The sequence below is a fragment of the Macaca thibetana genome, chromosome 9, assembly GCF_024542745.1.
Source record: "Macaca thibetana thibetana isolate TM-01 chromosome 9, ASM2454274v1, whole genome shotgun sequence".
Taxonomy (NCBI): domain Eukaryota; kingdom Metazoa; phylum Chordata; class Mammalia; order Primates; family Cercopithecidae; genus Macaca; species Macaca thibetana.
In genome coordinates this window covers 88,528,968-88,545,644 of record NC_065586.1, presented here as the reverse complement: position 1 = coordinate 88,545,644, position 16,677 = coordinate 88,528,968, and the positions used below count along the sequence as shown (strand labels likewise).

Below are 16,677 nucleotides of genomic sequence, written 5' to 3'. Positions count from 1 at the left end.
TCGAGAATTATTAACTGGTGAATTTAGGCGAAGAGTATACAGGTATTTGTTTTACTATAATTTCAGGGTATATAAGTATTTGTTGTACTCTAATTTTAGCTTTTTTATAATTATACATAGTAATTAAATTACCATAATTCCTATAGATTTGAAAGTTTTCAATGTAAAAATGAGAAAAAAATGAAAACACCATTTCTTTTTTTAAATCTCAAATTCCTTTTTACCATCCTTTTTTTTTTTTTTTTTTTTTTTTTTTTTTTTTTTGTGACGGAGTCTTGCTCTGTCACCCAGGCTGGAGTGCAGTGGCGCCATCTTGGCTCACTGCAAGCTCTGCCTTCCCGGTTCACGCCATTCTCCTGCCTCAGCCTCCCAAATAGCTGGGGCTACAGGCGCCCGCCACCACACCCAGCTAATTCTTTTGTACTTTTAGTAGAGATGGGCTTTCACCGTATTAGCCAGGATGGTCTCGATCTCCTGACCTCATGATCCTCCCGTCTCGGCCTCCCAAAGTGCTGGCATTACAGGCATGAGCCACCATGCCCGGCCTACCATCCATTTTTTTAAAGGCAAAATGTTTTGAATAATTTGTGAAGATTGCGTACAATTTCAGGTAGTGCCTTGCCCCTGGAAACTATCAGTGAAGCGTTATTTGGGAATCATTGATCCCTCTGTGGGTCAGCTCCAATGTTATGCCATCTCCACCAGTCATCATTCTCATGAATGGCCTGATGAATTCAATGTGCTCTTCTGTGTTCCAAGGACAGAGACAAGCTCTGGGGACCAAGAAAGAACAGTTATCTGAAATTCAAACATACCTTCACAAGTTATGTTTGGGTCTTCAAAGATTGGGACCTCAGTAAACTAAGCAGAAAACTGTGCTTATTGTTTTTCTCACAAAATGTTTCCCCCTTGTTTTTGTTGTTCTCCTTTTTCCTGCCCCTTCTACTCCGCAAGTAACAGATGATGACTCCAATTCATTTAATGCTTTCACAGTAAATCACTAGCCAGCCTTTATTCCCCATCTTCAGAAATAGTATGAGTTTATGGTACTGGTTTATTCTGTGCATGATTCAACCACCAGCCAAAAGATCTAAATCTACAAATCTTTTAAAAATATATATTAAAATGCTAGGGAAATAATCACTAGCATAGAATTATTAAATAATCACTAATAAAGGAAGCATCCTCTCTTTCTTTGATTTAGCCACAGATCCTGGGAAGTAGATGGAGATCTGAGAAGGCATTGGTAAAACATTCCAACTCAGCTACATAATTCTCACTGGCAAACTGAAGCACTTAATTCTGTTAAGCTATATAACACTACCTTTTCTACATCTAATCATCAGATCCATGTTCACTTAGCTAAAGTTAAAAAAAAAATTACAACCACATTTGTGAATGTCACATTTATTGAGCTACATAATTTTTAATATCACTTGTGTACGTTTTATAGTTTGTTTTATTGTTTTAAAAGTCATTTGGGGCCCTAAAAGAACTAGATTTTTCCAAAGTTGTCCTTATGATTTTTTTTCACACAGTCAGAACTAATAAAACAAAACTGTTGTAGCTATTTAATTCAAAATCTCTTGGAGTTTCAATATTTTTTCTCTGCTGGATACTAAAACCAATAAAGCTACATGAGATTTTAATTATATTCTGAATTAAACAAGACTTTCTCCAAAAATTTGGCCCCATTTATTTTAGCCATTGCTGTTGTGCAAAAGACCAAATTTGTAAGAAGGTTCTTGTAATTTATCTAGAAGGAATTTAGGTAAACGTTTTGCAACTTACTTTTAATAAATATATGTAGAGGTAAAAATTCAAGTTAGCTATAGCTTGAAAGCATCAGTGGATTTTATTATAACAACTTGGTTCTATTTATACTTACACTAAGTTTTATCTTCAACTGTTGGGATGACTAAAGCATTTATTGAATTTCATATCAAATCATATATTTTTCAAATATTTGACAAAATCTAGTTAGTGCTTTAGTGGTTTACTAATTTACAAAATACTAACCTGATCAAACAGAAATGCCTCATCCACATCATAAATGGAATCAGAGCCCTGAAATACATAAGCAGTAGGCATCATGACATTGCTTCAGTGATGTTCTTTTTCCAATTTTTTTTTTTTTTTTTTTTTTGAGATGGAGTCTTGCTCTGTCACCCAGGCTGGAGTGCAATGGCGTGATCTTGGCTCACTGCAACCTCCACCTCCTGCATTCAAGCAATTCTCCTGCCTCAGCCTCCCGAGTAGCTGGGATTACAGGTACTGGCTAATTTTTGTATTTTTAGTAGAGATGAAGTTTTGCCATGTTGGCTTGCTCTGTCACCCAGGCTGGAGTGCAATGGCGTGATCTTGGCTCACTGCAACCTCCACCTCCTGCATTCAAGCAATTCTCCTGCCTCAGCCTCCCGAGTAGCTGGGATTACAGGTACTGGCTAATTTTTGTATTTTTAGTAGAGATGAAGTTTTGCCATGTTGGCCAGGCTAGTCTTGAACACCTGGCCTCAGGAGATCCACCAGTCTCAGCCTCCCAAAGTGCTGGGATTACACGCATGAGCCACCACGCCTAGCCTTTTTCCACATTTTACATACTACAAGGTGCATCACATACCACTGTCATGTGGGTGAATTTTACTGACCATGGAGCTTTAGGTAGAGCTTTAGGTAACTGTTCAATTTAAAAAGTGATGAAGAATTCAATAATAAAAAGAGCACCCAGTTCTTTAAATGGGCTAAAGGTCTGAATAGATACTTCTCCAAAGAAGATATACAAATAGCCAATAAGCACATGAAAAGATATTCAATGTCATTAGTCATCAGGGAAATGCAAATCAAAACCACAATGAGATGCCACTTCACATCCACTAGGATAGCTATAATAATTTTAAAAACACAAGTGTTGGTGAGGATGTGGAGATTTGGAACCCCATGCTTTGCTAATTGCAATGTAAAATGAAGCAGCAGCTTGGAAAAGCAGTCTATCAATGCCTGAAAAGTTTAAACATAATGTTACCACATGACCCAATGATTCTATTCTTGGGTATATTCCCACAAAATGAAAACATGTGTCCACACAAAAACTCGTTCACTAATGTTCACAGCAGAATTATTTATAATAGCCAAAAAGTGGAAACAACCCAAATGTCCCTCAAATGATGAATGTATATGTTCAAAGTGGTATATCCATACAATGGAATATTATTTGGTAATAAAAAGATACATCTGATACATGGATGAACTTTGAAAAGATTTATTTTCAAAAGAAGTCAAATGCAAAAGCCCACATATTATATGTATCTTTCAAGTTTGTCCAGCCCACGGCCCATGGGTCGCATGTGGCCCAGGATGGCTTTGAATGCAGTCCATCACAGATTCGGAAACTTTCTTAAAACATGATGAGATTTTTTGTGATTTTTTTTTTTTTTTTTTTTTTTTTTTTTTAGCTCATCAGCAATCGTTAGTGTTAGTGTATTTTAGTGTGGCCCAAGATAGTTCCTCTTCCAGTGTGGCCCAGGGAAGCCAAAAGATTGGACACCCTTGCTGTATATGAGATGTTCAGAATAGGCAAATGTGTAGAAATGAAAAGTGGAGTAGTGTTTGCCAAGGCTGAGGAGGTTGGGGATAAATGAAGGGTGACTGCTGGTGGATACAGGGTTTCTTTCTGGAGTGATGAAAATGTTCTAACAGTTATTGTGGTGGTTGTTACACAGCTTTGTGAATAGCTTTAATAACACTTTTTCTTCTTTTTTTTTTTTTTTGTTTTTTGAGACAGGGCGGAGTTCACTCTGTTACCCAGGCTGGAGTGCAGTGGCATGATCTTGGCTCACTGCAACCTCTGCTTCCCAGATTCAAGCAAGTCTCCTGCCTCAGCCTCCCAAGTAGCTGAGATTACTGGTGTGCGCTACCACATCCAACTAATTTTTGTATTTTTGGTGGAGACGGGGTTTCACCATCTTGCCCAGGCTGGTCTCGAACTCCTAACCTCAGGTAATCCACCCACCTCAGCCTCCCAAAGTGCTGGGATTACAGACATGAGCCACCACACCCGGCCAAAAAAAAACTTTAAATGAGTAAATTTTATGATATGTGAATTATATCTCAATACAACTGGTAGGTTTGGTTCTTTTTTTTTTTTTTTTTTTTTTTGAGATGGAGTCTCCCTCTGTCACCCAGGCTAGAGTGCAGTGGCGTGATATCAGCTCACTGCAACCTCTGCCTCCCAGGCTCAAGTGATTCTTGTGCCTCAGCCTCCCGAGTAGCTGGGACTACAGGCCTGTGCCACCATGCCCAGCTCATTTTTGTATTTTTAGTCGAGATGGGGTTTCATCATGTTGGCCAGGCTGGTCTCAAACTCCTGTCCTCAAGTGATTGGCCTGTCTCAACTTCCCAAAATGCTGGGATTACAGGTGTGAGCCACCACACCCAGCCTCTACGTAGTTTTTTTTTTAGACGATGAAAGGATATCATATGAAAGCCAGTAATGTACCCTATAATAATTTTAAACGAGGGTTACAATATCAGAAGTGAGATTTCTACATATAATCTAAATCTGTAGATATACAGCCAAACTCCTAGGCAACAAGTCCTGAGAAAGTACTATCAACATCTTTTTTTGGCGGGGGACGGAGTTTCAGTTTTGTTGGAGTGCCCAGGCTGGAGTGCAGTGGCGTGATCTCAGCTCACTGCAACCTCCACCTCCCGGGTCCGAGTGATTCTCCTGCCTCAGCCTCCAGAGTAGCTGGGATTACAGATGCCCACCACCATGCCTGGCTAATTTTTGTATTTTTAGTAGAGACGGGGTTTCACCATGATGGCCAGGGTGGTCTCAAACTCCTGACCTCAGGTGATCCGCCAGCCTCAGCCTCCCAAAGTACTGGGATTACAAGCGCAAGTCACCTCGCCTGGCCGTTTTTTGTTTCTTGAGACAGGATCTCTCTCTGTTGCCCAGGCTGGAGTGCAGTGGCATGATCTTGGCTCACTGCAACCTCTGACTCCCAGGTTCAAGCAATTCTCCTGTCTCAGCCTCCTGAGTAGCTGGGATTACAGGTGCATGCCACCACAGCCAGGGTAATTTTTTATTTTTAGTAGAGATGGGGTTTCACCATATTGGTCAGGCTAGTCTCAAATTCCCGACCTCAGGTGATCTGCCAGCCTCAGCCTCTCAAAGTGCTGGGATTACAGGTATGAGCCACCACACCTGGCCGGTACTATTAATCTCAATGATAAACCAGGACTCATGCTGTCTGGACCATGGACACCTCTATTCAAGAGGAACAGCCTGCTCCTCTTGATCCTGTGCCTTTTAATTTGCATGTTTTTCGCTAACCAGGTGCCCTTCTAATCACCACCGAGAAAGTAGGGGAAGAGGGACTTACTGCCAGAGATCTCAAAGTCTATTGGAAAACCTGGAAGCCAGTCCAAATTCTGTTCCTGATTTTAAAATTTTCACAATGTCCTCTCAGATCTTATGTCCACAAAATTCCACCATCCTTCACTTTAAGGAGCACTGTAAAGATTCCACTCTGAGAAAAGGAAAAGACAACAAATGTCACGATGCCAGGCCCACAAAGAAGTCGCAAGACCCGTGTTCTGTGGGGCTGCCAGTGTCAGAGCCCGGTTCAGACAGAGGTGGAAGGGAAGCAGTGTGGACTTTCTAAGTATGGGGATCTATGAGAGCTGAGGGTGGCCGCCTCCTAGAAAAACGGAGGCTTCATGGTAAAGACATTGTGAATTAACCTACAGGAACTCACCCTTCCGTTCCTTAAGGACTTCATCTCGTTTCAAACATAAGCTGCCTTCCCGAGACACATGTTTCCCCCAGACGTGAAATGGGCCTGAAACACTGAATTATTTAAGATTGGCTTATCGCTGGCCAGGCACGGTGGCTCATGCCTGTAATCCCAGCACTTTGGGAGGCTGAGGTGGGTGGATCACAAGGTCAGGAGTTCAAGACCAGCCTGGCCAACATGGTGAAACCCCGTCTCTACTCAAAATACAAAAATTAGCTGGGCGTGGTGACACACACCTGTAATCCCAGCTACTCGGGAGGCTGAGGCAGGAGAATGGTTTGAACCCGGGAGGCAGAAGTTGTGGTGAGCCGAGATCGTGCCACTGCACTCCAGGCTGGGTGATAGAGCAAGACTCCATCTCAAAAAAAAAAAAAAAAAAAGATTGGCTTATTGAAGAAGTCTGAGGTCATTTGGAGAGGTGTGAGAGTGGTAGGAGAGATTGCCCATGCCAAGGTTTGACCCAAAAAGGAACTCCCTGACTGAAGTTGCAGGCCTCACCAGAAACTGATAACATTGGTTGCTCAAAAGAGGGAAGCTGGTTGGTGGTGTAGACACAGTGGTGGAGAGAGGCAGGACAGAATGAGATGGGAAATGGCTTTATGCTGCCACTTTTGTACTTTGTGAATTTTGAACCCGGTTTCTAAAAAGTATCTGGCATATAGTAGGTGCACAATAGGTATTTTTGAAAAGCTGCATGAATGGAGTCAAATAAACATGATTGTTTAAAACTTTTAGTTTCAGGGGTACATGTACAGGTTGGTTCTATAGATAAATCGCATGTTGCAGGGGTTTGGTGTACATATTATTTTGTCACCCAAGTAATAAGCATAGTACCCTTTAGGTAGTTTTTCAGTCCTCACCCTCCACCTTCGGTTAGACCCTGGCATCTATTGCTCCCTTCTTTATCTCAATGTTCAGCTCCTACTTATAAGTGAGAACGTGTGGTGTTTGGTTTTCTGATCCTGCATTAGTTTGCTTAGGTTAATGGCCTCCATCTCCATCCATGTTGCTGCAGAGAACATAATCTCATTCTTTGTTATGGCTGTGTACTATTCCATAGTGTATATGTACCACATTTTCTTTATCCAGTCTACTTTGGATGGACATTTGGATTGATTCCTTGTCTTTGCTATTGTGAACAGTGCTGCAATGAACATGCAAGTGCATGCATCTTTATGGTAGAATGAGTTATATTTATTTGAGAATATACCCAATAATGGGTCACATGCAAACATGATTTTGAATTCAAGTCCCACCAATTTAACTGTGTGCTTTGATTAGTTTCCTCTTTTTTTTTTTTTTTTTGAGACAGTCTCACTCTATCGCCTAGGCTGGAGTGCAGTGGCATGATCTTGGTTCACTGAAACCTCTGCCTCCCAGGTTCAAGCGATTCTCCTGCCTCAGCCTCCCGAGTAGCTGGGACTACAGGTGTGCCCCACCACGCCCAGCTAATTTTTGTATTTTTAGTGGAGACGGGGTTTCACCATATTGGTCAGGCTGGTCTTGAACTCCTGACCTTGAGATCTGCCCGCCTCAGCCTCCTGAAGTGCTGGGATTACAAGTGTGTGCCACCAAGCCCAGCCTGATTAGTTTCTTAACTTCTTCGAGCCCCAGTGTCCTTCAGGTAGCATAGGGATGGTAATATCTTTCTCATAATAGTATTGTGATGATAAAATGAGTTGTTGCAGTAAATCACTAGCATAGAGTAAGCACTTAATAAATGGTAGTTGCTATGGTGATAATAATGCCAATGACAACTACAATAATGATAATGGAGAAAAGTAGCTCAAGGGGCTCTTCTAATTCTTTTATGGTAAAGTAGAGCATTTCTCTAGCAAATATTGCTTGAAATAAATGTGCCTTGTCTGAATTTTGGAAATCTGTTACTATAGGGAGGATTTCAGTTAGAAATTTACCCAGGGTCTATCGTGCTAGATGTAAATATCTAGTGGAGAATATAAATATTAATAGGACAAGGCTCCTGCCCTCAAGGAGCTTTGTTATAATGGTATTGGTAAATGAATGTCCTGAAAAGCTCCAGACTATCTGATTTTTGTTGGTGTTATTGTAGTGGATTTAATTATAATGAATATATAACATGAAGATTCAAGAGCTGGAAATTCAATGAATCTAATACTCTAGATTCTCTAGTCACTAGTGTGGCAATGTGCCAAATATCACATGGACAATAGTCTCATCTTCTTACCTTGGCTTAGCAACTGAATTTTTTGTATGGTGTTTATATATATTCCTGAATGTAGAAGGTAGTGTTACCCAGTAGTTAAAAGTATGGACTTTTCTCTAAACTTCCTAACTCTGTGATGTTCGGCAAGGCATTTACTCTTTCTCAGAGTGTGTTTTTTTATTGTTTTGATTTGAGTTTAGCCTTTTAAAAAAAGGCCGGCTAATAATCACACTCGTATCATATGGTTTTAAAATGTTTAGTGCTATGCCTGACCCAGTAAGTTCTCTACTTCCTTCTGTTTGAGGAGAGTCGAATAAATTTTGCCTAGTGGCAGAAAAATAGCTGTAGAAAAAACTAGTTCAGGCCAGGCATGGTGGCTCATGCCTGTAATCCCAGCAATCTGGGAGGCTGAAGCAGGAGCATCTTTTGAGCTCAGAAGTTCAGACTAACCTGGGCAACATGGTGAAACCCCATCTCTACGAAAACAAAAACAAAAACAAACAAAAAACCCAAAAACCTTAGCTCAGCCCATCTTTCCTTCTCCCATGTTTAAGGGCAAACAATTTTTTGGTTGATTGATTTTTTAACTTCATAAATTATGCAAATGCTATGAGTTGAATGTATCCCACAAAGTTTTGTGTTGTAAATGTAATCACCTAATGCAACAGTGTTGAGAGATGGGATGTGTAAAAGGTGATTAGGTCATGAATGATCTGCCCTCATGAATGGATTAAGGTTGTTATTATGGGAGTGGATTCATTGTCGAGATAGTGGGTTTGTTATAAAATCGAGTCAGCCCTCTCTCATCCTTTCCCACTCTCTCATCTTCCACCATGGGATGATGCAGCAGGAAAGCCCTCATTAGATGCTGGCACCTTCATATTGGACTTTGCAGGCTCCAGAACTCAAAAGTTTGGGAGCTAAATACATTTTTTCTTTATAAGTTACTTAGTCTTCAGATATTCTGTTACAGCAGCACAAAATGGACCAAGACAGAAAACTGGTACCAAGAAGCAGGGCTGATGCTATAACAAATGCCTGAAAATGTGGAAGCAAGTTTGGAACCGGGTAATGCATAGAGGCTGGAAGAATTTGGAAGAGCAGGCTAGAAAACACCTAGACTGCCATGAGTGGAGCACTAAGGGCAATTCTCAAGAAGGCTCAGAAGAAGAGAAAAGCTGTTGGCAAAGTTTGGACCTTCCTAACTTAGAGATTACTAGAGTGATGTTGCTTAGAATGTTCATAGAAATATGGACAGTAGTCCAGGCTCAGTGGCTCATGCCTGTAATCCCAACACTTTGGGAGCCCAAGGTGGGTGGATCACCTGAGGTCAGAAGTTCGAGACCAGCCTTACCAATATGGTGAAACCCTGTCTCTACTAAAAATACAAAAATCAGTTGGGCATGGTGGTATGTGCCTGTAATCCCAGCTACTCGAGAGGCTGAGGCAGGAGAATCACTTAAACCTGGGAGGTGGAGGTTGCAGTGAGCCCAGATCACACCACTGCACTCCAGCCTGGGAGACAGAGTGAGACTCTGTCTCAAAAAAAGAAAAGAAAAAATATGGACAATGAAGGCCATTCTGATGGGGTCTCAGATAGAAATGAGGAATAAGATATTGCAAACTGGAGTAAAGACCATCCTTCTTATACCGTTGCAAAGAACTTGATAGAATTTCGTCCATGTCCTAGGGCTTTGTGGAAGGCAGAACTTGAGTGTGATGAACTATTAATAGAATATCTGGGCTGGGCACGGTGGCTCATGCGTGTAATCAAAGCCCTTTCGGAGGCCATGGCAGGTGGATCACCTGAGGTCAGGAGTTCAAGACCAGTCTAGCCAACATGGTGAAACCCTGTCTCTACTAATAATACAAAAAAATTAGCCAGGAGTGGTAGCATACACCTGTAATCCCAGCTAATTGTGAGACTGAGGCAGGAGAATTGCTTGAACCCAGGAGGTGGAGGTTGCAGTGAGCCAAGATTGTGCCATTGCACTCCAACCTGGGTGACAAGAGCGAAACTCCATCTCAAAAAAATAAACAACAATAAAAAATAAATAGAATATCTCGTGGAAAAATCTCTAAGATGCAAAATATTGAAGGAGCTTCGTGGCTACTTTTAACTGCATGTAGTAAGATATGAGAGGATAGAAAGAATTTTTTTACTCCCACCAAGGAACTGATGCAAATAATTAATTTCATTTCTTTCTTTTCCTTTTTTGAGATGGAGTCTGGCTCTGTCGCTCAAGCTAGAGTGCTGTGGCGCCATCTCAGCTCAGCTCACTTGAACCTCCCAGGTTCAAGCGATTCTCCTGCCTCAGCCTCCTGAGTAGCTGAGATTACTGGCGTGCAGCACCACGCCTGGCTAATTTTTGTAATTTTAGTAGAGACAGGGTTTCACCATGTTGGCCAGGATAGTCTCAAACTCCTGGCTTCAAGTGATCCACCTACCTCAGCCTCCCAAAGTGCTGGGATTACAGGCGTGAGCCATGGCGCCAGGCCTGATGAGAAATAATTTAAAGATTGAATGTATCACTAAAAGGGAAGCAGAGCAGAAAGATTTAGAAAATTCACGGCCTGTCCTGGTAAAGAGTGAAAAGGCGTCTTCAGGAGAGCAAACCAAGGCCATGGCCAAGCAACAATTTGCTAAAGAGATTAGTAGGACTAGAGGAAAACCAGGTTCCGTTTATTAAGGCAAAGGAAGGATGATCGCAGAGGCATTTCAGAGCTCTTTAAGACAAGCAGGGGCCTTGAGGGCGAGGTTTCCAGAGAGGCCCCTGTGAAACCTCAACATTTGCTGCCCTGTACTGACTCCTGCCCAGGAGTCAACTCCCACCCAGGAGTTCGAGGCTGCAGTGAGCTGTAATCACACCACTGTACTCCAGCCTGAGCAACAGAGCAAGATGCTTGTCTCAAAAGAAAAGAAACACCCTCTAGCAACCTAGCCCCCCACCACACTACTGAAAACCAGAAAGAGAACACTTTGAAGACAACCAAAAACAGAAGGCACATTAAATGCAGAGGAATGAAGATAAGAATTATACCAGGTTTTTCATTAAAACTGTGCAAACCAGAAGACAATAAAGTGACATTTAAAAAATATTGAAAAAACCCACTTTTAACCAGAGTTCTATACTCAATGAAAATACTTTTCAAAAATGAAGGCAAAATAAATACTTCCTTAGAAAACAAACCAAACAATTTATTACCAACAGTCCTGTACTATAAGAAATATTGGCCACGCATGGTGGCTCCCACCTGTAATCCCAGCACTTTGGGAGGCTGAGGCGGGTGGATCACCTGAGTTCGGGAGTTCAAGACCAGCCTGACCAACATGGAGAAGCCCATCTGTACTAAAAATACAAAAATTAGCCAGGCGTGGTGGTGCATGCCTGTAATCCCAGCTACTCAGGAGGCTGAGGCAGGAGAATTGCTTGAATCCAGGAGGTGGAGGTTGTGGTGAGCTGAAATCGCACCATTGCACTCCAGCCTGGGCAACAAGAGTGAAAGTGAAACTCCATCTCAAAAAAGAAAGAAAAAAGAAAGAAAGAAAGAAAAGAAATGTTAAAAGGAGTTCTTAGGCCAGGCGTGGTCGTTCCCGTCTGTAATCCCAGCACTTTGGGAGGCCAAGGTGGATCACTTGAGCCCAGGAGTTTGAGACCAGTCTGGGCAATATAGTGAGACCTTGTCTCTACAAAAAAAAAAAAAAGGAAAGAAGTAGCCAGGCATGGTGGCGCACACCTGTAGTCCCAGCTCCTTGGGAGGCTGGGGTAGGAGGACTGCTTGAGCCCAAAAGGTAGAGGCTGCAGTGAGCTGTGACTGTGCCACTACACTCTAGCCTGGGTGACAAAGCAAGAGCTTGCCTCAAAAAAAAAAAGGAAGTTCTTTAAGCAAGAGGAATATGATAGCACAGAATCTGGTATTACACACAAAGCAAAGAAATCTACACACAAAAAATGAAGATTTCTGGAAATGACTAAAATTACATATAAAAACTTTTTTACTTTTATTTTTGATCTCTAAAAATTATTGACTTTCAAAAAGAAATATAGTGGAATGTTTTGTGGGTTTATTGCACATTTATAAATAAAATAAAAGCAATCATAGAAAAGATTAAAGAGAATAATTGAAAGTGTACTGTTATTAGGTTCTTCTTTTTTTTTTTTTTGAGACGAAGTTTCGCTCTTGTCGCCCAGGCTGGAGTGTAATAGGGCGATCTCAGCTCACTGCAATCTCCGCTACCCAGGTTCAAACAATTCTCCTGCCTCAGCCTCCCGAGTAGCTGGGATTACAAGTGTCTGCAACCATGTCCGGCTACTTTTTTTATTTTTAATAGAAACGGGGTTTCACCACATTGGCCAGGCTGGTCTCGAACTCCTGACCTCAGGTGACTGCCTGCCTTGGCCTCCCAAAATGCTGGGATTACAGGCATGAGCCACTGTGCCCAGCAGATAGTCTTTTTTATTATTATTAAAAAATTTTTTAAAAGAAAATAGTGTCCTATTGTATATCAAAGAGACATCAATATTGTTTGTAGAATTAATTAGCAGATATGACAAAGTTTTTAAATGTTACAATTTTAAAAACATTTTGCACCCGTAAAATACAGCTGTTTACACTCCTTAAAAAAAGAACCTGGTATACAGGCCGGGTGCAGTGGCTGACGCCTATAATCCCACCACTTTGGGAGGCTGAGGTGGGTGGATGACAAGGTCAGGAAATCGAGACCATCCTGGCCAACACGGCGAAACACCATCTCTACTAAAAATACAAAAAATTAGCTGGGCGTGGTGGCAGGCGCCCTGTAGTCCCAGCTACTCGAGAGGCTGAGTCAGGAGAATCGCTTGAAATCAGGAGGCAGAGGTTGCAGTGAGCCGAGATCCTGCCATTGCACTCCAGCCTGGGCAATAGAGCAAGACTCCGTCTCAAAAAAAAGAAAAAAAGAAAAGAAAGAATCTGGTATACAAGAAGATAGCCCTTGATCCAAAACCAAGAGAAAAGACAGACAATTAAAAAAATAAAAATAAAAAGCACCGGTGCGGTGGTGGGAGAGGTAACCGGCAGGAGCAGCGCTGCGCTGGGGCCTGGGGCTCACCAGCCTGACTTCCCGTCCGTCCCAAGCCCACTCGAGCCGCAGCCATGTCTGGGGAGGAGATGATTTTTGATCCTACTATGAGCAAAAAGAAAAAGAAGAAAAAGAAGCCTTTTATGTTAGATGAGGAAGGGGATACCCAAACTGAGAAAACCAGCCTTCAGAAACAAAACAAGTGGAGCCAGAGCCAAATGAGGACAAAGATTTGGAAGCTGATGAAGAGGGCACTGGGAAAAAAAGATGCTTCTGGTGATCTAGATGACTTGAACTTCTTTAATCAAAAGAAAAAGAAGAAAAAAACTAAAAAGATGTTTGATACTGATGAAGCTAAATAAAGCGTAAAGGATCTTAAGATTGAAAGTGATGTTCAAGCCGGGTACAGTGGCTCACGCCTGTAATCCCAGCACTTTGGGAGGCTGAGGCTGGCGGATCACCTAAGGTCGGGAGTTCGAGACCAGCCTGACCAACATGGTGAAACCCCATCTCTACTAAAAATACAAAAATTAGCCATGCATGGTGGCCGGCACCTGTAGTCCCAGCTACACGGGAATCTGAGGCAGAGAACTGCTTGAACCTGGGAGGCGGAGGTTACAGTGAGTCGAGATCGCATCACTGCACTCCAGCCTGGGTGACACAGAGTGACTCTGTCTCAAAAAAAAAAAAAAAAAGTGATGTTCAAGAACTAACTAAACCAGAGGATGACCGTGACATTATGCTTGGCAATAAAAAGAAGAAAAAGAAGGTCAAATTCCCAGATGAGGATGAAATACTAGAGAAAGATAAAGCTCTAGAAGATGAAGACAACAAAAAAGATGATGGTATCTCATTTGGTAATCAGACAGGCCCTGCTTGGGCAGGCTCAGAAAGAGACTACACATATGAGGAGCTACTGAATTGAGTGTTCAACATCACGAGGGAAAAGAATCCAGATCTGGTTGCTGGGGAGAAAAGGAAATTTGTCATGAAACCTCCACAGTTCGTCCGACTAGGAACCAAGAAAACTTGTCAACTTTACACATATCTGTAAACTATTACATCGTCAGCCCAAACATCTCTTGCATTTTTGTTGGCTGAATTGGATACAAGTAGTTCTATAGCTGGTAATAATCAACTTGTAATCAAAGGAAGATTCCAACAGAAACAGATAGAAAATGCCTTGAGAAGATATATCAAGGAATATGTCACTTGTCACATGTGCCGATTACTGGACACAATCCTGCAGAAGGACACGTGACTCTATTTCCTACAGTGCGAAACTTGTCATTCTAGATGTTCTGTTGCCAGCATCAAAACCGGCTTCCAGGCTGTCATGGGCAAGCGAGCAAAGCTCGGTGCCAAAACTAACTAATTTGCTAATCACTGATTTTGCAAAGCGTGTTGTGGAGATGTGGCTGGACAGGTTTGCCATCAGAGTGGATGTACCATTGTATTAAAAGCAAGATTTAAAAAGCTGCCAAGATTTTTGGCGAGTGGTTGATTGATCTGAAGTCCTTGCAAGACGCTGATGCTCAAGCTGTTGACATACTCATTGTCTACTTTAACACCTATCAAAGAAACATGATATGGGGTAAGAAGGTGCTTTTTTAAAATCGTTCCTAGACTTCTGTAAAATGCAAGTTAAATTAAAGTTATTATAACAGTGAAAAAAAAAAGCACCATACAGCTAATGGAGTTGTAAAACAAGATTTTGAGACAGGATCTTGCTCTGTATCTAGGCTGGCATGCAGTGGTGTGATTACATCTCACTGCAGCTTCAACTCTTGGGCTCAGGTGATCCTCCCACCTCAGCCTCCCAAGTAGCTAGGACTACAGGTGCATGTCACCACACCGGTGTAATTTTTAAAATTTTTGTAGAGACAAAAAGTCTCCCTATGTTGCCCAGGCTGGTCTTGAACTCCTGGCCTCAAGCAATCCTTCTACCTCGGCCTCCCAAAGTGCAGGGATTATAGGCATGAGCCACCATGCCCAGCCCAAACAAAGTTTTTAAAACTTGAATTTTCAAAAACTTTAAAGACAAGATGGAGTACTTTGGCTGAAAACTATAAAAAGTAATTGGATGGAAATTCTAGAATTGAAAAATGCAAAAAAATTGTGAACAGGGGATGGGTTTACTTACTGACTAGTACTGAAAAGAGAAAAAGACTGGGTGATAGTTGTAAGAAAATAGTTACAGTTGACCCTTGAACAACATGGGCTTGAACCGTGTGGATCCACTTATACATAGATTTTCTTCCACTTCTGCTGCTCCTGAGACAGCAAGACCAACCCTTCCTCCTCCTCCTTCTTCCCCTCCTCTTCTTCCTCTTCATCCTTTTCCTCCTCCTCAGCATGAACACAATAAAGACAAATACCTTTATGATGATCCACTTCCACTAAATAGTAAATATATTTTCCTCATGCCTTTTAAAATAACATTTTATTCCCTCTAACTTACTTATTGTAAGAGTACAGTATATAATACATATACAAAATATGTGTTAATGGACTGTTTATGTTATCAGTAAGGCTTCCAGTCAACAGTAAGCTATTCATAGCTGAGTTCTGGGGGGGGGGGTGAAAAGTTATACAAGGCCGGTGCGGTAGCTCACGCCTGTAATCCCAGCTACTCGGGAGGCTGAGGCAGGAGAATCACTTGAACCCTGAACCCAGGAGGCAGAGGTTGCAGTGAGCTGAGATCATCCCACTGCGCTCCAGCCTGGCGACAAACCAAGACTCTGTCTTAAAAAAAAAAAAAAGTTATACACAAATTTTCAACTGCATGGGGTGGGACAGCACCCCTAACCCCTGCATTATTTAAGGGTCATCTGTTACTAAGGCATGGGTAGGCAAAAGGATGAGAAACATAAAGAGGTTATGGTAAAGAAGTCTAACATACATGTAAGTGGCGTCTCGGAAAAAAAGAATGGGACTGAAGCGCTATGTATTAGTCAGCTCATGCTGCCATAAAATACCATAGAATGGGTGGCTTTTTTTTTTCTTTTTTAGATGGAGTTTTGCTCAGTCTGGAGCGCAGTGGCGCAATCTCAGCTCACTGCAACCTCCACCTCCCAGGTTCAAGCCATTCTCATGCCTCAGCCTCCCAAGTAGCTGAGACTACAGGTGTGTGCTATCACGCCTGGCTAATTTTTGTATTTTTAGTAGAGACGTAGTTTCACCACGTTAGCCAGACTGGTCTTGAAGTCCGGACCTCAGGTGATCCTCCTGGCTTGGCCTCCCAAAGTTCTGGGATTACAGGTGTGAGCCACCACACCTAGCCAGAATGGGTGGCTTGAACAGAAATGTTTTCAAATTGTGGAGGCTGAAAGTCTCGGATCAGGGTGCCAGCACAGTTGGGTTCTGGTGAGAGCTCACTTCCTAGGTTGCAGATGGTGCTTTTTCGCTGTGTTCTCATGTGGCAGAGTGGGATGCAGGGGGAAAGGGCCCTCTCTGGTATTTCTCTACAAGGATGTATTCTGTAGTACCAGAACCCCACCCTCAAGACTGCATTAAACCTTAATTCATTCCTTATAGGCCCTATTTCCAAATACATTCACATTGAGAGTTAGGGCTTCAATATGTGGACTGGGGCGTGGGGAGACACAATTAGGTCTATAGCACTGTATAAA

General features: G+C 42.1%; 1 pseudogene; it reads left to right on the top strand.

Annotated features, from left to right (window-relative positions):
* The first annotated feature begins 12,793 nt into the window (after positions 1–12,793).
* Positions 12,794–14,514, top strand: LOC126962056 (eukaryotic translation initiation factor 2 subunit 2-like; annotated as a pseudogene).
* Positions 14,515–16,677: the final 2,163 nt, after the last annotated feature.